General features: G+C 52.0%; 1 protein-coding gene across 1 annotated transcript in view; it reads left to right on the top strand.

The window, feature by feature from the left end:
* The window catches only part of ZNF469 (zinc finger protein 469), a gene marked incomplete at its 3' end in the record, with an annotated part of 62327 nt that overhangs the window by 11534 nt on the left and 23287 nt on the right, over positions 1-27506 (top strand). The window contains exon 2 of the mRNA XM_030512476.1: positions 7127-7239. The remainder of the gene's footprint in view (positions 1-7126; positions 7240-27506) is intronic.

Here is a 27506-nt window from a genome sequence, read left to right as displayed (position 1 = left end):
CTGTGCCAGTGAGCAGGCTTGGCCTGATGGTCACAGCATGCAGGGAAGCACTGGAGAGGCTCTATGGTTTACCACACAGTGTGGCAGGACTCCAGAACCAGCCCCAGCTCCTTGCCTATGGACCCACTCCCCTCTCCCTGCCTCAGTTTCCCCAATCCCACCCCACTTGGCAGACACCTGATCACCCGTCACAGCCATGGTGCAAGATAGAAAAGGTTTAAGAACAAAACTGGCTGATTTCTGCACATCTTGCACAAGCTGGGGCTTGAGGTGCAAGGTGAAGGCTTGATTTGGGATTCATCACTGTGTTCCTGCAACCACTGCATCACCGGTGCCTGCCATTACACTGACCATGCTGAGGGCCTGCAGGGAGCACAGCAGTGGCAAGGAGACAGGCAGACAGAGCGAAGCTGTGGCACAAACACAGTCCATTAACTCAAATTCATTTATCTATAGCTGGTGCATGGGTCCAGGGCATCACCTCCGGGTTAGGTACAGGCGCAGCATCCCTTCTTCATCCTGCAGCCAAGCACACATGTCTAGAGCCTCAGTTTCCCCATCTGCGAAGTGGGTACGTACCCAGGATGGCTGGCACGTCGCCAGCCGTGCTGCTCAAATCAGGGCTGACAGTGACCTATTTACCTACGGCAGAACTCTCTGCTCCACTTATTTGACCCGGCACCTTTCCGTTTGCTTAAAGCCAGGAGCGTTTCCTCTCAGCCAAGCCGGGTGCACGCACAGGTATGTTTGCTCGAGAGACAGACCGCTGCTCTGTGCATCTGCACCTCAGAGGAATTTGGACCCTTTCACTCTGATACCGTTGCAAAACTCACCCTGAAAAGCTTCCATGTTTTCCTTTGCCCCCTTCTCCCCATCCCTCTCAAGCTGCATCTCAGGGACAGGCAGCGCCGGGGAGTAGAAAGGTGACATTGTTCTGCCCTGGAAGGCCGTCAGCATCCCAACTCCCCAGCTCTGTAGCTGCCTCAGTCATGCATGTTTGCATATGTTAAAAATATTTAGTCCACTGCTAAAAAAAATATTATGCCCGAGATCTGGGGCCAGCTAAATATAATGCCATCTATGTGTCCGTGGTGCTGTGTGCCGGAGGCACAGAGGGGTACTATTTGCCTTCGGAACGGTCCTCCGCTGTGAGCAGGGATGCCGGGAGCAATCCTGATACTGATGTCTGCCAGGAATGCTTTTTCTCCCCCCTTGGAGAAGGATTTAGGGCAAGGAAAGCTGTTCATTGGGGTGTGGGCTGTTGTGGTGCAGTGTGCTGCTCGTGCAGAGCATAGGCTGGAGGTACCCAGCGCTGCTTGGGCTGGGGAGAAGCTTCCAGATAAGTTTCATATAAATAAGTTCAAGCCAGCTGAGAGTGTGGGAGGGAAAACATTTCCCCGTAGTAATCTCCCCTGATGAGGGGCAGGAGAAAAGAGTTTGTTCTGGCCGCAGGAGGAAGACAACGGGGAGCGAGGCCACAGGATTTTTGTGCAGGAGCATTAAGGAATCATTTCCTCTGCTTTTTTCCCTTATATATTTATTTTCGGAGTGGGAATAGGAGCTGCAGGAGGGTGGGGAGGTGAAATAATCATGGGCAGAGAGTGTGAAGGAATCTTTATACCCCATCCTTTTTCTTTATGGGGCTTTTTCCCCCCCCCTCTGGAAGTGTTTTGGGAGGCAGGGAAGCAAGCGGCTCCGTACACTGTGGCCATTCATGGCTCAGCTGGGGGCGTGCTGGGCGCGTGGCTAGGTGGGAGGAGAATCATTTGTTCACAATGTAGAGCAGGGTAAAATGGGCTGGTTGTCTGAGCGTGGATGTAGCATAATGTATAGAAGTGCAAGCATCAATAAGTCTATTTATTAGCAGGGCCTTTTGCTGAGCAGGGCTGTGAATGAACTATACAGCTCGTACAAAAATGTAAATGTTAGTGATCCCTTAGAGACATAATTACAGGAAAAAATAAGGACAGCTTTTCATCGTTTGGGAAGCTGGCCTCTTTCGTCTCCTTTCTAACTGCTGATGCACGTTATTTTCCCCTCCTTGGGGTGTCTGCATCCAGCACGGCATGTCCCCCCTCTTTGCAGCTCCTCCATCGTTCTCCCTGCCCACTATTTAAAGGAAAGTTGTGTCTCCATGTCCCACGAAACGTGTTCGTCGCCTGCTTTGGTGTGCAGAGCTCTTGAATTCCTCAAGCCTGGGTGCCACTGGCTTCTCTGGACCACAGTGAAAGGTTTCATTCATCCCTCCTCTGCTGCCTTCTAGAGTTACCACACCCTGGGCCTCTGCTCTGCAGCTCCTCTCTGTTTTCCTTTCATTAGCAGGATTCCCAGATTGAATGGCTGCGAAGGGCTGGGAAGAGATGCTACAACCCCATTAGCATAAGGGCTGCGCAAATACCTGCCTCACGCGCGCTCCTGCCATTTGCCGTGAGGTCTGCAGACCAAGAGAGCCAAAATCTTTGGGGTTTGGGGTTTTTCTTCCTAAAGCACTACTATAAAAGTCGCTCCAAGCGCTGTCCCTACTGCCCCGTTCCTCAGTTTCCCTAAGCAGAGCCTGTTTGCACCCACCGCAGCAATGAGTTTCCTGCGAGCTGGAAGGGTTGCTGCAGCCAGGACAGGCACTGCCCACTATGGGAATCCCTCGGAAGATGCTTTGGGATCTTCTGGTGCTTATTTGGCTGTACCCAAGCCATGGCAGGGTGCACACCAGGACTGCACCATAGTATGCATGTCTGTAGTACCATAGCTGAAGCCGTATGGGCTTGGCTGTCCTTGTGCTAGCCTTGTCCCCCATCCCTCTGTGAGTGTGCAATGGGTTGGGAGTGTTGACCAAAAGCTTAGAAGCTGGTTCAAACCTTTTATAAAAGGCAGATGGGCAGAAGAAACCCATGGCAGCCACGGGATGCATGGGAGCAGGTCTCTGTAGGCAGAAGGCGGTTTCAGCTGATGTCAGCTTTTCTTTTGGGAGCTGAGCTATTCAGCAAAGGCTTCATCAGAGGAAGATTAGAGGAGAGTGAGAAAATGAGTTTTCTAGGAAATCCGTGCTGGGACGCAGAGGGTCGCAGAAGGGTTACGATGAGGGAATTTGCTTTGGGAAGGAAGAGCCGCCCCCTCTGCCACCCTCCAGATGAGATCAGCCCATGGCCCTGGCCTGGCTTTCTTGCTGAGCTGCTGCTTTTATGGATGAGCTGGTGAAGCAAATTAACTTCCAGTGAGTTTTTCAATGGGAAAGGGGTGGGATTTCACCAGAAATGATAGCAAAATGTTAGATTCACTTTTACCATCTGTTATCTGCACTTGAACCTCATTTGGGTTTTGACCCTTTGCAATTATTCTGTCAGTATTGGGGACTCCTCTGAAATTCATTTAAGTTTCACTGATTTAGTTGCCATTTTGGGAGGCTTCACAAGTGGCTCAGAGTCTTGGGTGATTCATGGTGTTTGATGGAAGCCCCTTGAGACCAGCCAGGCTCTTCAGGGATGCCATCGTCAGGTATCACAGTGCTGCTGCCACTGCATCACTCTTTGCCTTCATCTAACACTGGAGGTTGTCCTCTCTCTATGGAAGGGTTCAGATCTGAAGGGTTGTGGTGGGGACCCTTCCTGCTGAGCAGACCATGCGCTTTGCTATTACCTGGATGGATTGCCCAACCTGGAGCCACTGTTCAAAAACATACCATGAGTCCTCACAGCCAGGTCTGTGGTGTGGTTTCGCATGGGCATTCGTGATGCGGTTGGTGTAGGGAAAATCTCCTTTACCTCTGTCTCTGATTTCTTGCCTGTAGTCACTTGGGTTGTGGTTTTGAGGAGCCTGAAATACAGAGCAAGCAGACAGCAAAGATAAGGAACACTGCCAGCAAAGTTCCCAGCCAGGAATCAGCTTCTGGCTTGTCTCTGAGGCTGGATCCACAGCACCTTCCTTGGGACCATCCCATGCAAATGTGTGGCGAGCCAGCACACTCCAAAGCTGTACTGATCAGAGCTCTGGATCCAGGTTAGGATCAGACATCCTTGTCTACTCATGCAGACACAGGGTACGTGCTAGCAAGGAGCTGGGGTGACAAAGAATGAACATCCTGTTGGAGCAGAGGACCTGCGAAGTTGGATCCTGACTTGGCTCATTGCAAGTTGTACTTGATTAGAAACATCATCTTCTTGTGTATAAGATGAGAATGGTTTCAAGTCCACCTGATTTCTAGCAAATTTGCTTGTGAGTCAGATATCACCAAATTCAGTATGAGGAAGAACAAGGCACTTTGCTCGTGATGCATAATGCATCAAATGCTGGTGCAGTTGTCATCACCTGGGGGAAAAAATACTATTCCTGGGTCTGAAGGGGAATTCTGAGCGTCTAAATGACGGGCTGGGACTAATTTTAATGTAGTCATATACGTGCTTTAAGCAGCAGTTATTAGTGAGGTGCTTCATGCAGAAAGATGCACCTGGGTTTGATTTATGTCACATGAGAAGCGCCTTGGCCAAGGCAAAAAGCAGAGAACTGAGGAAGGGGGGGAACAAAATGAAGTTCTTCTTATATTGTGCATAATGAGATGTTTGCTCTGTGACAATTATATAAGTGGTTTCATGTTAGTGGGCTCGAAACAGATCTATGAATACAGCATGTATTTTCAAATTCATTGTTTTGCCCTGTGAATGAGCCTTCTAAAAAAGTCTTTGACTGGGAGCCAGAGCCAGCTCGCTGTTAGACTGGGTTCAGCCCGTAGTAGCTCCCTTGGCATTGGGGAATTTCCTCTGGACTTACCTCGTTAGCTAAAATGAGCCTTTTTTCCTCCTCCTGGATGTGTGTGCTCCATTGGGGACTGTGTAATGTTCTGTGGGCTATTTGGATGCTAACACTTGGCACGCTGGTACCCTTCTTGCTGGAATACAGCATGCTATGGATGTGTGGAAGTGACGGGCTGTTCAGAGGATGGTCTGGAGTGTTTTCCCCAAGGAAAGATTGGCTGCAGGAAGCCATGTATATGTTTACCTTTATGGGCTCTCTTGTGAGACCCTTCCTGGAATACTGCGTCCAGTTCTGGGGCAGAGGACATGGAGCTGTTGGAGCAAGTCCAGAGGAGGCCACAAAGATGCTGCGAGGGCTGGAGCAGCTCTGCTCTGAAGCCTGGCTGAGAGAGCTGGGCTGGGGCAGCCTGGAGAAGAGAAGGCTCCTGAAGGGGAGACCTTAGAGCAGCTCCAGTGCCTAAAGGGGCTCCAGGAAACCTGGAGAGGGGCTTTGGGCAAGGGCCTGTAGGGACAGGCCAAGGGGAATGGCTTTAACCTGCCAGAGGGGAGATTGAGATGAGCTCTGGGGCAGAAGCTCTTCCCTGTGAGGGTGCTGAGGCGCTGGCACAGACTTTTCCCAGAGAAGCTGTGGCTGCCCCATCCCTGGCAGTGTTCAAGGCCAGGTTGGACACAGGGGCTTGGAGCAACCTGCTCTAGTGGAAGGTGTCCCTGCCCGTGGCAGGGGGTTGGAACTGGATGAATTTTAAGATCCCTCCCTCCACCACCCAAACCACTCTGCGATTCAGAAAGAAGTTTCACAAGTATAAGAGTCACCCATAACACTGGAAACCCAACCTCTTGTAAACTTCTCTTTTGATCCTAAACCTTGCAGCAAGCCTAAGTTTATTATTCAGTTCAAAAGCAAAAGCCAAGCTCCTGCTGAAGCCTTACCAGTGCTGGGAGGGTGATGGGGAGAGCCAGGATGCTGGGTGCAAAGGGGGACCTCTGAGCAGCACATCAGCCTGGACCGGTTCACCCATGGGGGCCTGGGTTGGAGGCCTTTTAGTCCAAACTGGTGTGTATTATCATTATATATCATGTTTCCATAGGGCATTGGATGTCATGAGATCAAAACCATGAGTGGGAGGTTGTCCATGCCACGTGAAACAGTGGCACAGGGCACAGCCATATCCCGGTGATGCCAGGAAATGTTTGCTTGCTTCTGGGGCTGGAAAAAAAGAGAGAGAGAAAAAAAGATGCTAAATATGAGTAACTCAAAATGGCACAAGCTTTCCTGCAAGCAATGTCAGAAGTTGGGGTAGCCGCACTATTGCAGTCTGCAAAAGCTAGATTGACTTTCCAAAGGGAGCTTGCAGTCGTTGCTGTAAATAAGCACGTGCTCTGGAAGAGCTGCTTGGATGGCCTCCAGTCCAGGGGTTTTATTGCAATTCCACTTGATTGCCGAGATTAGATGACGACTCATTCTCTGTGCTCACGTTGCTCCAGGAATAATCGTCGCAACGTGAAAGATGTCAATCAGTCTCATGCTACAGAAAGTGGGATTGACCTCGGAGCAGGGTTTCAAGTATTACACCCACTGCTGTCAGAGGAGAGCAAAGCAGATAATCCTCTCGGCCTTTTATCCTCACAAACTGGGAGCATGATGCTTGGGGTTTTTTTTTTTTCCTCTTTGAGGATACATGAGCAGACCTGATCACAGGTTTGGGGAAAAAAGAGGCCAAATTCTCCTTCCATCAGTGGTGCTGCAGGCACCAGTTTGCAAGGGCAGGGCCTGATCCTGCTTAGCTGCAAATCAGCCCCGGCTGCCTCGAAGGCAACGAGGTGGCTCTGGATTTACTCTGGTGTAACTGGGAGAGGGCTGATGGTGCGGAGGATGTGTGCCTTTGATATCGTAACCTAAAACTGGCAGCTTTCCCTGCTCTGGCAGGAGTTGAGAAACATTGCCATATGAGCTGGTTTTCCAGAGAGGCCTGAAAATGCAATCCATTATCTGATATTTTGTAGGAGCTTTTTTAATTAAGGCTTTGGCTAAAGAGCTGATTAAAGAGGTGTGTGGTGGTTTTGTCCTTAGGGACTTGGCACATCCCCACGTCTGTCACCCTTCTGCAACTACAAAACTCATTTTTCCCCTTGTGTCATATTTGGAACGAGGCCTTTTTTATTATTCTTTAGCCCTTTCTATCCCACATTTATTTCTTACCCCCCCCACCCCCCACCCCCCCCCAGCGGTGCAAATAAATCATTATAGTCTCCGCTCAGCTTGTCTCCTTCTCCCGTAACCCAACTTCTGTGTGCTACTGGCTGGTGCGGCGCGGAGGGGGCGTGAGCAGCGCAGCTCCGTGCCTGTGGTCAGTAATGAAGACTTCTCTTTTTATACACAGATTACGGAGGAACTGCACGGGGCCAGACGGCAGCTCTTAATTCCCCGGCTTTTGAATTTCTCAGCCCTCGGCGCGGAGAATGCAGCCTTCCCCTCCGGCTCGCTTATGATGAGGTGAGTAAACACCCTTTTGTCATTTAAGGCTCACTCCCTGATGTCATCTAAATAGGATTTTATGTTGAGTTGAAGGATTTGGGGTAGAAGGGTGGGGAGGAAGGAGAATGTGCTGTTTGCCACATGTCAGTGTTGGGGGTTTCATACCTCCAGTGATTTCCTAGGGTTTGGTGGCCTCAGCAATCCGACTTGCTGACGGCTCCTGCGTCTTCGCTCTGCAAAGTCCCTTTAACACAACTTTTCTCCCCCCTTTCCCTTTTCTCGCTCATTCAATGACTCAACGAGGTTTGTCAGAGTTAAAAAATGATGCTCTTTCGCTATGGCAAAGTATTTGGGCTATTTGTGTCGGAACGGTACTTTCAAAGAGAAATCACTGCTACTCCCTTTCCCACTCCCAGGGTAAAGCTGCCTCCGGGGTCGCAGCGGTATTGCACGGGGCTGCTCCCTGTGAACCCCCCCCCCTCTCCCCCGGGGCTCCGGGCTCTGCTTTTCTCCTGTCACCGGCTGCGATGATCCCACTTCTTTCCCTGGCAAAGTGTCGCCTCTACCCCGGCGGGGTAGAGAAGAAGGAGTTAATCCGTGTCCCCCCCCAGCTCCCCACCCCGGCTTCAGCTGCAGAAAATATGAAGTGAGGATAGATCTGCTCATCTGCTGAGCAGAGAACTTGCCTTTGATGTCGGTCCTTCCTTTCCTCCTTATTCCCCCCCATCCCCTTTAACCCTTCTGCCGGGGCTCGCTGTCTCCTGGGAGCCCCCCCGTCTTTTGGGATGTGGACACGCGGGGACATGGCGGGGGGCTGGCCTCACCCCACTCGTTTGTTTCCCCCCCCTTACCCTCCCATTCCCGGGATGTGCATCCACCGGGAGCGCATCCCCTCTGGGAGGGGGGGGACACGGGGACGTCTGTGGGGACCGGGGTCGCCAACGAGTACCGGGGGAGCCCGAGCCCACAGGGATGAGACCGGTCGTGGTGAGATTGGTTTATTTGGGGGGGGACGCTGGGGGGTTAACCCCTTTGCTTCGCCGCTGAAGAAATGCGCTGCTGCCGCTTTAAGGCAGAGTCCCTTTAAGTGACTTTCCATTTGCTGCTTTGGAGAGCTGAGAATTTGGTTTCCCAGATTTCCTTTGAATTGTGTGCAGTAGTCAGAGGGAGTTAAAAAAAATAACCCTACTGTACACTCGGGAAACCGTCAGCAGCAGTGAGAGAGGGGAAAAACCTGAGATTTAGGGAGAAAAGATGAGATTTAGGGGAGCAGAAGTCATCTGCTACCGTTTCCCTTTGCCTTCCTGATGCTGTTCCCTTTCTCTCTCCGTGGGGAGTAAAGGAATGGGAAGGGGGGCTCCCGATGGGACACGGGGGTAGCAGCGTGTCTGCACCCACCCGTACTGTGACAGGGATGATGCTGGGGAGCATCATCAATTGATCATAAACTTCAGCTGTGCAACAGCAAATTGATTTGCACTTTCTTTTCCCAATGTTGGCCCTGAGAAGAACAAAAAAGGAAAGAGGGAAAAGAGGGGAAAAGGCCCTAAATAAATAAGGAGTCTGGAAGGGGGCTGGGGAAGTCTCTGTTTCCTCAATTAGCTGGGACTTGCCTTCTCTTGACGAACGGAAGGCAGCACGTTTTAGCCTCTGGATTTGTGGAGCTTTCTCCAAGTGCCAAGTCTGGTTATACGGGGACTTGGGAGGGTTAGGTGGAGGAATCAGAGTGGAGCTCTGCTCCGTTAACTCCTTCGGAGCTGAGTGGCTTTGGGAAGCTGGGCCTGGCTCTGCAAATCGAACAAGCAACCCCATACGGAGGGAGGGTTTTGACAGCCGAGCACTTGGGAGAGGTGATTCCTCTAGTTGGGACCTCACTGGGCTGGGGATTCGTCTGCGCAAGGTGCGCTGATGGAGAGATGCTGTGGGGATGGATGGACCTTGGGATGAGTTGAGTGTACTTGTCATAGTTGTTAGCGGGTGACTCACAGGGACTGTGGTCAAACAGCAGCTTTTGGGGGTGTGCAGGAGGTCAGGGTGTATCAGTGGTCCTTGTGCCCAGGAGGAGAGGCTGAGGATTCAGATAGCTTGTGGTGAGGTGCCGGCACCACGGCACATCACACCAGTCCTGTCCCATCTGGTACCTTACTGCACTGCTCATGCGGTCAGCAAACCTTGTACAAGCAGGAATGGCTGGAATTGCTTTTGGCACTATAAAAATACAGTCGTATTTTGGGATAAATACAAGACCCGGCTGCATACCACCAGCAGCCAACAGCTTTGGAGAGAGGCATCCTGACCAGGCTGGTGCAGGGAAAATGCTCTCCAGCAGAACAGCTACCTGTGTTGTAAGTCAGAGAGGGTATGTGGGGAAATACCTTCACCTGTATGGGGAAAACTCTTCTGGGAGTTTAAAATTCATGTCCCAGTCTGTCCAGTCCTTGGAAAAGAGGCCTTGGTTATGCATGGAAGTGGGATGTCTCGATGTGGCTCCTGCAATGCCTTTGCCCCATCACATGCTGCACCAGCACCGCTGTAAAGTGCCAGCAGCACAGGAGGGGCTCTCACCTCCCTGCAGCCTGCCTGCCTCACAGTCACACTAAGGCTCCTTTACCCCTGCTTGGAAGTATAAAGGGGCCTTAAAAAGGAAGCAAAGGTAACTTAAATTTAATTTACACTCAGAGACCTCTTTACATGGCTGGAAGAGCATAAAGGGGCCTTAATGTAGCTGGGAATCAACCTCTGAAGGTATCTGCGCCAGATTGCTGGGCATTCGTTTTGCAGAAGCTCACCTCAGGCTGCAATCCAGCTTTTAATTTCTCAACCCAGATCTGCTGACATACAGGGAACAACAGCATCAGACCCGGTGGTGTTAGGTCTCACTTACACATGTGTAAGTGAAATCAGAGTCAGGCTTCCAAGGAATAACTTGCAAGGACCAAGTCTCAATTTCTCCTTCGTCCACTTGGGATCAAGTGAAAGGATTTCCCAGTTTAAATTCCTGCTCCAGTACGGGAAGGGACGCTCCTCTCCCTCCTGCTAAGGAGCAGAGGGCCGGAGAAGGGAAGCTGGATGACTCATGGATGGGAAGGCGATGGTGTTCCTTGTCACTTAACACCCACTCGCGTGGATGTGGCTTCCCAGGAAGTCTGAGCCTGCCCTTGCCTTTCTGTAATAGCAAACAAAGTGAAGATTGATGCGCTGTGAGCTGCGCGGAGGAAACCACATCGTGGCCATGCACCTCAGGAGACACCAGGGAATCATTTGGAATTTGCCTGGTCCCCTACGAATCCCAAGTGCTGGCTGTCTGGAGCCCCTACAGCAGTCACTGCTGAGGTGCTGCTTGTTTTAAAGCCTTAACACCCACACCAGAGCCCGGCAAAGAGCAATGGTCCACAAGCTGTTTAGCAGCATCCCTCGTGACACTGGGAATCCCTGTGCCACCTCTGTTATAGGCTCTACGCATCCTGGAGGAGCTGGAAGAAGCAATGTCCAATGTCCTTCACAATGAGATCCTCTCAGAGACATGAGGACAGATGAAGTGGTCTGAGGTCTGATCTTCCTCACCATTCCCATGCTTGCAGGGTCACTGACATTATCCCTCTCCACTGCACAGTGGGATGCAGGAGTGTGCACTTTGTTCTGCGAGGACACACATCCCTCCTTCCTCTGGGGTCCTACAAATGTAGGAATGAAATCCTGCAGGGAAGAACCAGTGTTTGTGCTGTCCCTTGTGTTTTCTTTTGGTTTTTCATCTGTTTTATTTTAATCTTTGGTTTTAACTGCATTTAATGGTTACCTGTTCCTGACCTGGCAGATCTGGCTGGCAGGGACCGGGGCTGAGAGCGTGGCATACGAGTGGCTGGTGCTGGCAGGGCAGCCAGCAGGTATTTGCTCTGCATTTTGGCCTCCTTGCAAGCTCAGTTTCCCCTGCGCCAGACATCACTGCCTGCAAGGCAGTGCTCTGAAGTCCCTTTGGCACCGACTCCTTCTCCTCTTTGGCTTTGCCCACCAGCAAGGTCTTTTCCATCCCTTTGTTATCCCCCTGTTCTGCCCAGTGCATGGGATGTGATGCTGGAGCCCATAGAAAAGAGCTGGGCATGGTCATGTCCCCGCGTGCAGCGCACAGTAAACTGCAGGACCCAAACCAGCTCATCCTCCCCGTGCATCGATAGAGATCTCCTTCTGAAGGCATGTGAAAAATGCAGCCGCAGGCGACCATCGGTGTCCCCTTAAAAACAGCCTGGTCTATTTTGGGTTAGATCTGCTGCTTTTTAATTAAGGGGAACTGCCTGCCCCCTCCCTGTGGCCGCCCGGACAAACGGGGTGGCAGGAATTATTTCACGCCCCTTCCTGTCAAGCTGTCATGTTTAATTAGCACCCTCCTGCCCCAGCCCAGGTTAAAACCAGGCTGCAATAACACCGGGTGCTGGCCCGGGGCTTCCCGCTCAGCAACACCTCCAAAATACCTCCCTGGGAGGGAAGTGCAAGGGGACCCCTGCCTTTGTGCACTGATGTTTCCTCTTAGCTGGACCATGCTGCTGCAGTCCGCTAGATGAAGGGCTGGCTGCAGACTTGGAGGCACTCGTTAGCACTGCAAGGAGGATAATAAGCTAAAGCAGCTTTGTATCTCTGCCTACCACATCCGAAACCACACAGCAAAGAGATGCAAAGTGCTCCTGTAGATGTCTCCCACCAGCCTGGAGGTGTTTGGGCAATGATGACGGGTTCATTTGGCACTGGCTGGCTGGTGTTGCCTCTAAGGGTTCCCTGGATTGGGCACCACCTACCCCTGGCAGATGCAGAAGGTGTCTGAAAGCATGGACCCTGAAAACCTGGGCTCTTTGGAGAAAGAGGAAGCAGGCTGGAAGCATGGATGCACATGGAGAGGATGCAGGGGCGGTTCAGAGCAACGTCCCCTTCCACCGCTGGCACTGGCTTTAACCAAGTCCCCTGCCCACCCCACTTAGGCTGAGGGAATGATCTTCCCACACCAGCGCCAGGCTGCAGAGGATGGGAAGGAACCCTGTGCTCTTCTGGTACTTATCAGTGGCCAGGAAACAAATTCTTCTAATTGACGGCAAATCACAGTGCTTTACAGAGCGGAGAGAAGGCCAGCGGTCCATCGGGCATGCTGTGAAACCGGAGCAGGACAACATCCAGCCCTGATGGATGGAGCGGAGCTGACCTGCGTTGGCTGGCTCTGCTCCAATAGCTCTCTTGTGTTTGCATTTAATTACAAACGTAAAAAAAGCCCTTTCTTTGCACAACAACAAAGCCTTGAACCACACTTCAAAGTTGGGTTTCTGGGACAGTTGAATACCTTTTAAAAATAGCCCTCTGAGCGGTGCCAAGTGCTAAATGGATTGCAGAGGGCAGGTCCCCCACGTGGGGCTTCAAACAGCCCAGCCAGTGCCTCTGCCTGTGACTGCTGCTCCTAGAGAGGGTCCATGTGTTGCATGAAGCTCCAGCTCTGCTTTCCTTCTCCTTGGCTTTCTTTATGGGAGATGGCAAAGCTGAAGCTGCCAAGAAAAGCCCTTAGAGGGTGTTTGGGAATAGCATGGAAGTGCCCATCTGAGCTGCTATCCTCATGAAGACCCATTTGGGAGGCTGTGATTTATCATCTGGGAAGCTATAACTGAAATAGCCATGCAGGGAAAAGGCTGGAGGAGAAACTGAGGCAGCACTGGTTCAGATCCAAGTGTCCTCCAACTTTGTCCCAGTCTCTGCTGGGACTCTTCTGGCTTCCGAGGGCCCTTCAGCCCAACCTCAGTCCTGCTCGTGGTCGAGCATCCTCAGAGCTGATGGCTGGGCCAACTGTGGTTGGGAGTCTTTTTACTCTAAAATAAGGAGTTTACTCCCCTGGACATTTTTCTAAGCATCGACTAAGTTTATTTTCTTCCTTTTTATACAGAACTCATAATCCACAGAGTGGGAAAGAGGAGATCTGTGGCACAGAGAGCCCAGTTCTCACGGCGATTAACTGAGATACACACAAATCCACCCAGCAGCACTGATGTGCCCTGGCTCAGAGCATCCTCATCACTGTCCTGACCTCCCTTGGCACTGTTTCAGAAAGGGCCGGTCCCATGGGACTGCTGCTGCCAGGGATTTATGCAGGGATGCCTCCAAGGAGCCTGGAGCCAGCCCAGGGTGGGCAGGTTGTCCGAAGTCAAGGTAGAAGTTTTAAGGAGGAGGTTTCTTTCTGCGAGGAAGCAGAAACCGCATCACTGAGAAGCCAGGATTTGGGGCTGGGAGATGAGGATTTGCTTCACGCATTTGCTGGAGTAGCATCAATTCACCTGCAATGCCTGATGGGCATGTGGGAGCCTGGAAGCTGTTGATGAAGATGAGGGCGTTTGACCTGTGCTGTGAAACAAGGCATTAGATCTTAGACCCATTCAACTTTCCCAGAAGCAAAGCCAGGGAGGATGAGATCTGGTGGGATGTCAGCATCCCACAGCATCCTCCAGTGCTTTGGGATTGATATTGCCTATGTCCCCAGGACCACAGGACCCTGCCAGCACCATTCAGATACTTCTACCTTGAGCTGTGTCCACAGCATCACTGTTCTCATCACTGCAGAAGGTGCTGCTCCTTTCCTCCATGGATAAAATGCTGCCTGGGCTGGGGCTCGTCCATAAAGCCCTGCAATCCCAGCAGAATAAAATTGCTACCTTCTAGAGATGAAACCCAGCTCCCAGGGCAAAGGAGACTGCATGTAACTCCGGGAAAAGCTCTTCGTCTCGGAAGTGTGCTTTTCTTGGACTGCTCCGCTGTATTTATGCAGGCTGGTATGTGGGGAGTAATTAGAACCTCGTCCCAAGCACTTGACGAGCGTGTTTTCCATTCTAGATGTTGACAGGTCAGGCTAGCCGGCCGGCCCTCTGTGCTTAAAAATGTTGACGTTTTATCTTTGCTGAAACTAAAACAAGGCCCCGGGAAGTTCTTGGACTGGGGAGAGCAATGCTGCTTATTGACAGCCTGATGGTGGCATGCATGGTGCTGCATATGCATGCGAAAACACTGGCTCCCTGTGCCTACACCTGACCTCGCCAGGACTATAGGAATGGGGGGAATGGGATAAGCCGGAGCTGGTGTCCATGCGGAAGGACTAGGGCTGTCCTAGCTGCTGGGGGTCATGGGAAAAGGATGCTGAATGGAGCAGAGTGAGCAGAGCTGGGAATTGTTTGCATGAATGAGGCTGGCCAGGTTCAAGGACAAGCTGCTGCCATGCAGAGCAGGGATTCGGGCAGATGCTGGAAAGCCCACACTGCTCCAAGAGTGGAAGCAGGGAGAGATGAATGCTTCAGACTGTGAGTTTCACTAAAAGCCTAGTGTCTAACCTGACATGAGAGAGACATGAGGGTGCTGAGGATGCACTGGCTCTTATCTCTCTACAAGACCGCGTAAAAACCTGCAGGAAATGCCCAAGAGGCAGATTGGGCTGGCAGAGCTTCCAAAGCTGCTGGAGGATGTTTCAGGGAGTTCACACAGCCCAGAACAGCTCAACTAAACTAGCCTTATTTCAGGTTGAAATGAGATGAAACTGAAAGGGGACCCCATTGAGAACCATTCCTTTTACCCTCATATGCCACAGCCCCAGTGTCCCAGCCTGTGCTTCAGATGTTCTTTTCCACTGCTCCAAAGCTGGAAAAGCCCCTCAGAGGACACAGTCTGAGGTGCCTGTTCTTTAGCAAGTGGATTAATAAAGGGGAAGGGAAGAAGCACACTGGGGTGAGAGCACCCCCAAATCCTGCCTGTGCATCCCAGCAACGTGGGGAACAGCGTGCCGGATGGAGGGGATGGGCTGGAAGGAGCTGGACTGGCTGCAGCCATGGCATCACTCCCATCCTGCTGATCCCCATGTTTTGCAGCAGCCCTGCTCCTGTTCTGGGCCATCACTCACTGCCGGAGCATCGTGTCATGGAAGAAGGATTATTTTCCTTCTCTGCGCTTGCCTTCCATGTAAACCAGCCCTACCGTGTAATGTTTCTCATTTCCTCTATACATTGATGAAGGCTTGAAGTGAAAAGCTGCACACTTAGGCTGACCTAACCCCGAGCTAAGCCGGCAGCCGGAGGGACACAATGAGCCGGCTGTTCGGATACCGCTGGCACCGACTCCTTGTCTGCTCCCAACACAATGGTGTTTTCCTTGGCCGGCGTTCAGAGGCGCGGGAGGGAGATGGTGACAGGGAGGATTCCCATGTCCCCTCAGCAAAACTGCCCAGCACCGTGCTGCTGTGTCTGCAGGATGTGCTATGGAGCCCATCCTTGGTGGTGCAATCCTGTGATGCCTGTCCTTGGACGGAGCCATGGTCCTGGGGAGCAGGATGGTCCCTGCATGGAGCAGGGTGAGATAGGCAGCATGGCCTGGGGCATTACCAGCGTGGCATCAGTGGTCTCTGTGTGTGCAGGGTCTCCATTTCATCCATCCCATTGGCATCCTCTTGGAAATTGATAATATTAACTTAGTGGTGGAGCACTGCCCTTGAAATGGAAAATTTGGGATTTTTTCTGTCCATCCTCTCAGCTGATACTGATTACTGAATAGCTCCAGCAGCTCACGCCTGTATTTTGGGGTAATTAGCCCTTTCTCCATAATATTCTTCCCCCCTCCCCAGCTGTAGCAGTGCAGCAGGTGGCATGCTTCCCAGTAGCATTTCCACTAAGATCAGTATTTTGGTTCATATAAAATCCTATTCAACATGAATGGCCTCATCTCCCTCTGGGATGGGGAAGCTTTTCATTGCCATTTATCATGGTCACACGGCAGCACGGTGTGTGCAGGTATGATGCCTGGCAGGTCTATTGCTTCTCCATCAGCTCAGCACATGATGAATGCATATGGGGACATGGGCATAAAAAGAGGCAGCCACCCAGCATGGCCTGGCAGAGCCTGTCACCATGTTTTGCATCTGCTGTGTTATTTGTACTAATCCAAGCCCTGTTTCACCTGCACACACCGCGGCTGGAGAATCTCCTCCCAAAGAGGTGAAGGTTTTAATGGCAACCTGCTTTAGCTGTCACTGCGAGTGCCTGGGTCAAGCACTGGCTTGTTGTTGCCTTGAAACCTGCTCAGGGTGAGAGTAGGTGAGCTGCCATCCCAACCTCACGTTCCACACTGCTCCAGAAAGGATGCTGCATGCCAGGGAGCGGTGCCAGGTACCTGCCCACCACAGCAAAAGGGGCACTGCTTTCACCCCGATGGAAGTCCAGATGGAAGTCCAAAGTCCCTTTCCTGTCAGACTCTTCATTCCTCCACCTCAACTGCAAGCAAGGAATTACAACCAAGGCAATTGCAAGCAAGGAATTGCAAGCAAAGGATTACAAGCAAAGCAATTGCAAGCAAGGAATTACCACCGAGACAACTACAAGCAAGGAATCCCACAGAAGGAATTGCAAGCAAGGAGCTGGAAGCAAGGAATTACAACCCAGGCAATTGCACGCAAAGAATTGCAAGCAAGGTGGTGTTTCCCAGAGCATCCTTGGAGCAATCCCTTCCTTCGCCTTGCTGCTTTTCACTCTTCAAGGTTATTCCTTCTAATCTGGATGCCTGCAGACGCTATGCTGGTTGGCACAGCAGTAACCCAAACCAAACCTCCTACAGGAAAGCACCCGAGTTGCATGTGAACCGGAGCAATGAGCCTGGGGCTTGTCATGGTGTTCCCACTGCATTAGAGCATGATGCTGCTGAGAGCTTCGGGACATGATTGAAGTTCAGATTTAGTGCAAAGTATGTGAGAATCCCATTCAAAATGCCTGCCTGGAGGGAAGGTACGTGGCGGCGGAGGCTCTCCCATCACACACACAGCGGCACCGCCGCCAAAGCTGCAGGCTGAGCAATCCAAGCGGGAAGGTTTTGAGAAGCGGGGATAATTAATTTTGGAAGAGATTACGAAAGCTGTGGTGAATTCTGTGTCACTTCGAGAGCCTGGAGCAGCCTCTGGACGCTGGTGTAAAATATCTGCTTTCATTCAACCGCAAACTCTCGGGGCGAGGCCAGAATCCCTCGGTGAAGCTTTTCTGGCCAGCACCGTGCTGGAAGCCAGTGACTGGCTGATCAGAGGGAAGAGTAGTAATCTTAATTTATCACATGCTTTTCATCCCAAAGCACTTCCACAGTCCGAGCAATCTTCGCTGCCAACTGCTTGCTGCAATCCTTTCAACTACCCGAGCTGCGATGCTTCCTGGGCTGTGACAGCAGTGAGGGCTGTCGGAGGCAGGTTGCTCTGAAAAAGAATCTCTTTTTCCAGTAGAGAGGAATCCTTCCTGGGAGACGCACAAGCCAGACAGACAGAGCTCCCCGGATGGGAATGTCGGCCAGGGAGAGTTTCACAATGCTGGGTTCACGGCGAGGTCCTTGGGATGGTTACAGGGCTTTGCACGGCCCGGATCCGGTCTGCATCCCAATGGATTTTTCAGCGTAACATCCCTCCCACAGCTGTCAGGGTGTCGCTGTCGGCGGCCCTGGCTCACAGGAGGAGTGAGCTTGGATAACTTGCAGCACCAAAAGCCACCACAGTTTGCATGAGCAGCCATGAGATGGTGGCACCACCAATGTGAGTGCTTGGAATGTGCAGAGTATTTCAATGCATCCCTGCATTGTCGCCAGGATGGCTTCTCAGTGTGGCTGGATACACCCTGAAGGCCAAGAATGTTGGAAATCAAGGTCTGTTTGCCTGTGACAGGTCTAAGCTGAGACTTGCTCTCTGCAGCTCTGGGGTTAAACAGGAGCTGCACACCCTGATGCATGCTGCAGATGTGGGAGACGCACATCTCAGTGCATACTACAGATGTGGGAGATGCACATCCTGGTGCATGCTGCAGATGTGGGAGATGCATACCCCAACGTGTGCTACAAATATGGGAGATGCACATCCTGGTGCATGCTGCAGATGTGGGAGATGCACATCCCGATGTGTGCTGCAGATGTTGGAGATGCACATCCTGATGGATGCTGCAGATGTGTGATTTGCACACCCCGATGGTAGGTCCCTCTGCCTGGGCAGGATGGACACCATCTCCCTATCGCTCCTCCCAGCCCCGGTCCCACCCGTCCATGGCCTCAGTAGCATCCAGGACCAGCCTCCTGACTCTGCAGCTTCCCCGGGCAGCCGCCCCCCGCTTCCTCCCTGGCCTCATCGGGGACTTACATGAAGAGATCATTTATAAGACCTGACGTTCTGTTTCACTGTGAATGCCCCAGCAAGGGCCGGGCTTGAGCTCTGCTTCTATTCCACACGGCTCCTATTTATTTCTCAGATGGATTAGTAAATCGCGGCTGTCACTAAACATTAGCCCGGCTGTTTCATCAGCTCCCCCTCTGCAAGCTGACAGTCTGTTAGAGCGTGGTATCCATCAGGATGCTGCCGCCGCCTCTCTCTTTCAGCACAGCTTTACTTCCAGGCTCGTCCGTGCCCCGCGCCGTCCCAAACCAGCTGTATAAATGCACACAGCAATGAGTTAAAACTAACAAAAATAACAGGCTCCCCATGTGACAACCCCTTACCTGGTTACCATTTGTAGAAAAGCTGACAGAAAGCACGAGTAACGTGGAAAAGGATGATTATTGGCATTTTTCAGGCTCAGTGGGGTGGAGGGAGGGTTGGTTCAATTTGGGGTTGCACGGTAGCCCCCTTTTCAAAGGTTTCGTGCCCTCTCTCAGTTCCTAAGTAAACCTCTCGTCCCCCTGTCAGCTTTGATTTGTAACCCTACTCGTGGCATCTGGTTTTCATATGAAGGGTGGAATACAGGAGATGCTGTCTGCTCGCTTCTGCCCAGAGCTATTCATCTGGGGCTGGCTCGCCGAAAACAAACCCCAGCCGTTCCTGAAAGGCACTAATCATTGCAGAGGAGGAGGGCAGAGAAAGGATCTGCTGTCCCTGCATGCTGTGGGATGTGAAATTAGGGGCAGGAGGAGCTCCAACCCGCCCAGGTCCAGGCTCTGCTTCTGCTCCTGCCTGCACATGGGATGGTGATCTGGCAAATGCACCCAGAACATCAAGGCAGAGGAAAGGGTGGTTTTGCAGGAGGGATTTCAGCAATGATTGGTATGTGCATACGCATATGCTTTTGTGGCCCCCAGTTTGTGCCCAATATCCTTTCTCTGTGCTCTTGTTGGGTGGCATAGGGTTTGAGCATCTCAAACAGCTTTGGAGTTGCCCAGTGGTGCTGGTGCTGGGGGGTCTGCTGCAACTAGCCAATGAAGAGCCCATCAGTGTAGTGCAGGGCTCAGGCAGCACCCACCCTGGGGCACCCATGGGCTTTTGCAGGGTCTGTGGGTGTGAAATTGGATTGTTCCAAGGTGGTGTGACCAGAGCCCGCCTTGTGAAACGGGCTGTCTGCTTCTACCCTGACCCTCAGCTCTGGCATTGGCAGAGCCAGGGGGAAAACCTCTGCCTGGGCTCACCCCAGGACACCAGTGCCACCCATGGCTTGTTCTTGTGTTCGTCCACTTTGGCTTTTTATTGCATACGGCCATTTTGCTGCTGTTTCTTGGGACTTTGATATTCCCAATGGGCAGACACCATCACTGACCTATAAATGCATTAGGAAATGCCAGGCTGGCCACATGAGAGCTGCAGAGGAGGCAGTGTCTTGCCTCTTTCCCGCAGCAGCCACATGGGACCAAGTGCTTTCGGAGGACTCATGGACAGAGTTCCCTGTGTGCTGCATTGTCCCACAGGGCAAGCAGGGATGAGGACATCCTGGGGTGACAGCTTGTTCTCCATCCGCACGTGGCGGTCGCTTTTGGGCATCTCCCAGCCTGGAGAGCCCGTCCTTATGCCATGCCCTATCAAGGAATTCCCAGCCTGGATGAGGTTTGCTCACTCTCACCTTGTCATCAGAGCTGGAGGATGAGATGAGGCTGTTCTCTGGGGTGGCTTCCAGCTAAGTCCAGCTCCCAGCGCCAGCATACCAGAGCACTGATATCAAACCCAGCAGGGACCAGCCAACTGGGAACACTTAAAAGCAGGAGGATTGCAAAGCCCACAGACGTGCCTGTAGCTGACATGGAAGCTGGGAAGGAGCCTTAAAAAGAGGAACATCTACCTCCAGCTGCTGGGAGACCCTGGGAGCAAGGGATGCTTCCAAACCCGAACCCTGCCAGGGACATCCCATGCTGGGTCGCTGGTCCCCATGCATGCTGAGTGCCCCTCTGTCCCCAGCTGCCTGCTCCATCCAGGCTGTTCTTCCGGCCTTCCCATTCGCTCCCATCCCCTTTGGAGTGGGAGAAACCAGGAGCCACATCCCCACATGGGGCAGAGCTGGATGAGGTGCAACAGCACCGGAGACTTGCTGCCACCTCTCCCCACTTCTAGCAAATCACCTTCAAACCCTGTAGAGCCATTAGTGAAGCACACTTCAGCATCCTCTGATTTTAACACGATGGTCTGATTTTCCTGAAGCAGCAGCTGATTTTCAGCAGTGAGGAACACTCTAGAGGAAGCTATTTTATTTTCCCTTCCCTTGCTGGACTTCCTAGGACGCAGCCTTTGATCCAGACTCCTGATGTTATCAAGTTGGAAGCTGCAGCTCTTTGAAGCTGGCTTCATGCCGTGCTTGAAACTTCTGGGGGTTTTAAACCTTCGTCACAGGGTGCAGCTTTGGTATGGATCACCCCAACTTCAGACCCGAGGACTGTGGCCACTGAGGGATGTCCAATGGCTCAGCTGGGACCACGCACACCCCAGGCTGGGAGCTTGCAGAAGAGACAAGATCGCAGCCTGCTCCAGGAGATTCAATGCTTCAAGGAGCCCAGGACTGTGATTTGGGTAAGATTTGGGTGTTCTGCTGCTGTTTCGAACATCTGGACTTGTTGCTGTGACCTGGGGCAATGGAAACAGGTCATGTCCTGATTCCAGAGGAGCCACTTGACGTGGACATTGGGATGATGTTTTTAGGGTTGCACCCATTTGGGTCATTGTAAAACTCCATTCTGCTTTGCTTCCATATCTGCCTGCCCCAGACTTCACCCCAAAAAAACATCCTCATGCCTTGTTTCAGGGGTGCCATGGATCCGGCTAGAAGTGGCAGCACAAAGCTTTCCCAAAGCAGCAACAGCAAATGACTCTGGTATGGGACCAGCCCTGAAGGCTCTGCTCACTGGTACTGAATTAATGGGGATGTGGACAGGCTTGGTTCAGTTTGCAAATGAGTCCCATGTCACGAACGAGCAGCATCCATGAGCTGTGGGTCACACAGACACAAACCGAGACATGGGGATGAATCAAGCTTGATTTCTGCCATGCCTTAAGGTGGGCTTAAAGTGTATAAAACTTAATAATATAACTTAATAATAAATTGTTGTTGCTTGTTTGCACACTTTAATTTTTTGTTGGTCCAGGGCATGTTGTGCTTGGGTGCTGCACAGGCACAGGGCAGGAGGGGGGTTTCTGTCCCCCAGAACAGCCTGAATATTATATATTATATATATAGCTGAATGTATTATATATATGAATATATTATACATATTCAGAATATATAGCTGAAATGATGCAGGTTCAGAGAGCAAGGAGGAGGGATTTGAGGGTGTTTGCATGTATTTGCAAGCAGCTCTTTTCCCAGTGTGGGGTGAGGAGGGCACTGGGTGTTGGGCTGCAGGCAGGTACCCCAAAGCATGGCCAGAGAGCCTGCAAGCATTGCTGGAGAGCAGGACTTGGACATGAGGACAGGCACAGGCAGCAGCAGAGACACTGCGAGCCCCCGTGGATCCGCCTTGAGCCTTTTTGTCCTTGTTCCTCATCGCTCAATTAAGAAAAGCAGGATAAAAATAGAGCTCAAAGATCAATGGGCTGTAAGGCAGGGAGGAAGTGGCCTGCATCCCTCAGCACACAGGTTTTGGCAGCCAGAGCATCCTGGCAGGGCCTGGCAGCGCTCGCAATGAGGAGGCCAGACTGCAGGTAGGAGGGACAGCAGCACATACGGGTGCTTGCTTTGCCCTTGCTGTCCCCTCAGGGGTGCTGGCTTCAGCAGGGCAGCACCACAGAGCTCTGATGGGAGCCTCATGTGAACCCCACAGCAGCATCTCCCTCCCAGCAGGGCCAGGGGGCTCTTCCAAAATCCCTGCCTGGCTTTCTGGAAGCTTCTTCATCAGAGCTTCTCTCAGAGAGCTCCGTTCTTTGGACTGGATAACCCAGGATGATGTCCTTGCAGTGATGGCTTGGAGCTCATCTCCAGCATCCCTATTGCAGTCATTCCCCTCTGAGCTGGGTTGCTCCCTCCTCCTGCAGATCCAGATCCCAGTAAGCAGCGTGCCACCTTCAAGTGGCGATGTGACAAGCACAAGCACAGGAGGATCTGCCCAGGACAATCGGGAATGGCCTCTCCAGCCTCTGTGATTTGCCACACTGGGGAGCTCTACACATCCAGAGCTCATGAGGAGTCCAAGTAGCACAGAAGAGTCCTCTGATGCCAGGTAGGAGATGAGTACACAGCCACCCTCTTTGGGCAGGAGACACAAAACGTGTGCCTAGAGCATTCCCACAGCTCGGTGCCAGCTCCGGGTGCCAATGAAGGATGCTCACAGCCTCGGGGTGAGGTGTGTGGATCCAGCTATCCTTGTACAGTACCAAGCAGCATTCGTCTGTCCCAGTCCTTCCTGGAACAGCAGCTGCTACAGACTGCAAACACCTCCAGTGTAAAGGCTGGAGGGCTTCAGAGAAGATAAGTGGTCCGGATCCAGGTCTCTGACATGATAGACCCACAGCAGAGTGAGTGACGGGTGTCCCAGACTTCCAAGGCCACTGTGCTTCCCTCACCATGGCCATCATGCCACAGCCACCAGAGGCAGCCATTCATTTGCTCATCAGTTCCATTAAGGACAGTAGCAAGGAGCTCCCAGGAGGAGCAGCCAAGCTGGATCTGGTGGTGTAAGGATGCTAGACACGTACGTGAGCCCACACCACTGCTTTTTAGCATCAAATCTAAAGCCTCATGTGGATTTTCAGGCCAGAAAATCATTATTCTTTCTCCCTCACAACCAGCTCCCCTGGCTTCGGACTGAACTTTTGCCCTGCAGACAGAGACGGCTTTAACTGTGCCCCTGTAAAGCAGCTCAAGCTCTTCCCTTGAGGAAGGTTCATGAGGAAGATGGAAAATAGGCCCTTAATGCCCTAAGAATTTTCCTTTTTTCTCTCACCCCATCTTCTCTTCCACCAACTTTTAAGCTCATCCAAAAACTGCAGCCCTCTGCTTCTATACATTGATGGCAGGACAGGGATGCTGTAGCTTTGCCAGCAGCACAAGATTTCCATGGAGCTATAAGTGGAAGCAAATGGTTTAAGAGGAAATTAAATTTACAGCTCTATAAAAAAATGCATTTTATTGCTTTGCCTGTCGTTCGGTAAAGGCAGGGAGATAAAGGAATGCTTTGCATTTGCCTCTTGCCTCGGAGGCTGGAGGCAAAAAGGAACAAACCCACCGATCACGCGATGGCCAGCGGCTGGATTCAGCCCCAGCTTCATGGAAGTCAATGGCAAAATCCCGGGACATGGATTCTTGGAGGTGATGCTCATGGCGGGCTGGGAAGCAGAGTGCTTCATACTCTTAAATACTGGCTGGATAAGGCCCCAGGTTTGGTTTGAAGGGCACCAGTGGGAAAGACTGAACCGGATTCCTCACAGGATTATAGGAGCATGCCTGCCTTGGATGGGGAGTGATCGGCAGTATGGCTGGACTCGATTTGCACAGCTTTGGGGTTGCACATCACTGTCATCCCTGGAATGATGCTTCCCATTGCTGCCAGCCCTGAGGAGACTCACAGGAGCATCTGGGGTGACATCTTTCCCTCTTGCCACCTCACTTGGTGGCCCCAGCATGGACCAAGGGATGCTTTGGCTGCACCCATCAAGCCTGAGTGAGGTGGACAAAGGAGCTTTGCCTCTTCCAGCACCGCAGGAGCTACAAAACGAGTGCGAGGAGGCTCTTGGCCCTCCGGAGGAGGAACCTCCCCCAGCTCCAGCCCTCCCAGCTGTGTCAATAGAGGAGGAAGAAACAAAAGTGCTCTTTCTTTGCCTGTTGTTTTTGCAGAGGGGGACAAGCCGATGGCAGTTGCACTGTGACGCTGGCTGCTGGGGACAGGCGTGTGTTGGGCTCAGCTGAGCTCTCTGCAGCCTTCTGGGAAGCATTCAACAGTGAGGTGCAATGAAGGGAAACCCAGAGGAGCTGCTTATATATAGATTTCCTTTTGCCTGTGACTTTATTGAGAGCAGATCATTAAAGGAAGGAAGAGAAGAGGCAATCTGGCCTTTCTCTGGAGTGTTTTTCAGCCCAAGGAGCATCCTTGCTGCCATCAGGGCCTGGGGTTGTTGCTTGCACATCCCTGGGCTTTGCTGGGACATGTCTCCCTTCATGGCTGTTCACATAGATGATGGCACTATTCAGGCTCCCCATGGCATGCTTTCCATCTCCACCTCTGAGTAACCTCCCTCACAGGCTGTGTATGCAGCACAGCCCAGGGGAAGGAAGACTGAGGATATCACAGGGACGAGACCAGGGTCTGGCTGTTCTGTACGCTCCCCAGTGCCTTCCAATGAGCAATCCTGCAGGCAGCTTTTGAAGTGCTTTGCAAGACATCAGTGTCTCTCTCCATGTTGATATCTTGCTAGAACATCACCCAGCAATGCTGCTGTTCCTCCTGAGCACATAGAGCTCAGCAGGGCTTTGGAGCGGCAGCTCATCCCTGGAAAGCCTCCTCTGCATCCTGCTGTGCTGAGATCCAGGAGCATCCCCATCAGCGCAGCTCCAGTCCCAGCCCAGGCACATGTAGTGATGGCCACAGCTGCTGGCTGACCCTCTGTTGTGTTCCCTCCCGGCTCTGCTCCATGGCAGCCTCTCCAGACCTGACATCAGCTGTGAAAATAAGCGGAGCTGCCTTCCTGCATGGGGCAGGAGATGTGTCCAAAGCCGCTTGCCACCACCGCAGCGTGGGGAGCAGAGCACTCACAGCGTTGAACATCGCAGCCTTTGATACAGGGGGATGCTCCGCCCTGTTTGCCAAGTGCTAAACATCATATATATACCTCTGGGATCAAAATGATGAAATGTGAGAATTAAGTCGTTGTGCCTGTTCATTTTAAAGGGATTTGTCCCTGAACGGCTGGGGAGAGAGGCTTGGAGGAGACCCCAGCCCTGGTGGGAACACAAAGCTTCCCCAGTTCTTCTCCCCACACCTGCTCCCACTTTCAGAATGCTTTAAACCTGACATTTCAGTGTTATCATCACTCCTTTCAGCAATGCCATCAACCTACAGCCATTCTGCAGGAGGTGCTCCCGTTTTCCACCTCCATCAGAGTAGCCCCAGCCAGGCTGCTGACACCAGGAATGTGCTCCAGGTCTCTTTGCACATCCCTTGTCTTGTGCCATGGCTGGATAAATCCACGGAGGCTTCTTGCAGCTTCAGGGATGGGAGCATCTCAAGCGAGTGCTTTGCTCCAGCTTAAATCCCAGGGATGTGGCAACATCTGGGGTAAGAACAGAGGGCCAGAGTTGGCTCTGCCCAAGCCAGTGTGCACCTGCCTGTGTCACACTGGGAGTAGATGGTTTTTGTCTTGGAGCCCCTTTTTTCTCACATACAATAATGGAGCTGGTGGTTGCACCGTTCCTGCCTGAAATCCCAGATGCAAAGCCAGTCCACTGGCCATGTGCATGTCGCTTTTCCATAGGAAGTCCAGCTCAACGCTCTGAGGAGGAATCACACAGTGAGGATATAAAGTGAAGTTGAGCGGAACGATTCTTATTCACGTTTTGCCTTGAAAAGCAGATTTATGTGCAGCATTTGCAGGGGCAACGCGATATAAATCAGGTGCTCTCCCATGTCTCCATGTGCTGCTGGTTCCCATGCATACATCCATTTTAATCTCTGGGCTGACAAGGAGAAATCATTCCTGGCTATTCCTGAGGCCAGCCAGCGTGCCTTGGGCAGGAAAAGGGATGTCCCAGAGAGAAGAGAAGGATGCCTGTTACTCTTGCATCAAGCAGAAGCATATTTGGGTGGCTCCTTCTGCATCTGGATGCTCTGTCCAAGTCTACCCACTGCTCTTGACCCCCATGTGATGGGTCACTTTGGAGTGCCTGCTGTCCCCAGAGCTGCCTGGCCACAGGCATTACCCCAGCACTGATGCTCAGAGGATGCAGGAGCAGGGATTGCCAGGGAGCCAGCATGCCTTGGTTTGCAATGTGGCTCCTGACACTCAGCTGGTTGTTGGCAACCGGAGCCCGGGAGAGGAAAACAATACAAGACTGCACTGCAATTAAACAGCCTCCTAATTGTAGCGCTACATACGGCTCTTCCGCTGCTTTCTAAGTTTGGTGGCATAATTACAGCAGCAGAGCAGAGGCAGCATCTGTGTTCCCACCACGCCAAGCCCTGCCTTCCAGGGATTTTGGATTTGACCGTATAAATCCTGGGCTGAAACCTGGCATGAAATGAAAGGGAACAGTAACCCCCGAGCCCTGCCTGGGCTTGTCCCTGGTGAGGCAGGACGGGCAAAGCCCTCGCATCCCCTGCAGCCCCCGCCGTGCTTGCTGACCGTGTCCCGCAGCACAGTTTCCTCTTTAGAATGTGTTTTTGCAAACCAGCTTTAGGAAAAAAACCCAACCCAAAACAACAAAGGCTTGCTCTGGTCGATCATTGTAACTCTCAGTTTAGAAACACGTGGCAAAGAAGATTAAAGGGTGGCTCAGAGGAAGGCAGGCTGGGTGTCAGGATGCTGGGACGTGCCGGGAGCAGACACAGGCAGGAGGGAGTTGCCTTTTCACTGTGTCTTCATCTCCCCAGCTTGGCATTTTTTCAGGTTGGGGACGATGAATCCGTTTCCCTTTGGCTGATCCTGGTGCTGGTGTGTTATTGTAGGGTTGCTTGTGCAGAGCGGTTTGGTTTGGGAGCATCCCAAGGGATACGGACAGCCCCGGGGGGCAGGTGTGTTGCAGGCAGCACTGCCTACCCCGATGAGACAGGCAGCAATAGCCAGTGGGGCACAAGAAGATGCCCAGACCTATATTTAATTTTATATATATAGGGTTTTATATATATATAAAAAACATATATTTTTTATATATACATAAAATATACATTTTATACTGCGGGTTTGAGGAATCCTGAGATAAATGCCACTTTCTGTGTTAAAAGGAGGACGCCTTGGAAGGCCAGGGAGGGAAGCTGAATCGCAGCCTGTGTTTTCGGCTGGAAAACGTGTTCCCAAATGTTTTCCATCACACAGGCGGGTTTGTGTGGGTTCACCTGGGCAGGAAGCAGCGGGGTAAAGCAATACCCCACGGGGC

Source organism: Strigops habroptila, chromosome Z (genome assembly GCF_004027225.2).
Source record: "Strigops habroptila isolate Jane chromosome Z, bStrHab1.2.pri, whole genome shotgun sequence".
Taxonomy (NCBI): Eukaryota; Metazoa; Chordata; class Aves; order Psittaciformes; family Psittacidae; genus Strigops; species Strigops habroptila.
Note: the sequence above shows the minus strand (reverse complement) of the source record. Positions and strands in the feature narration are given on the sequence as shown.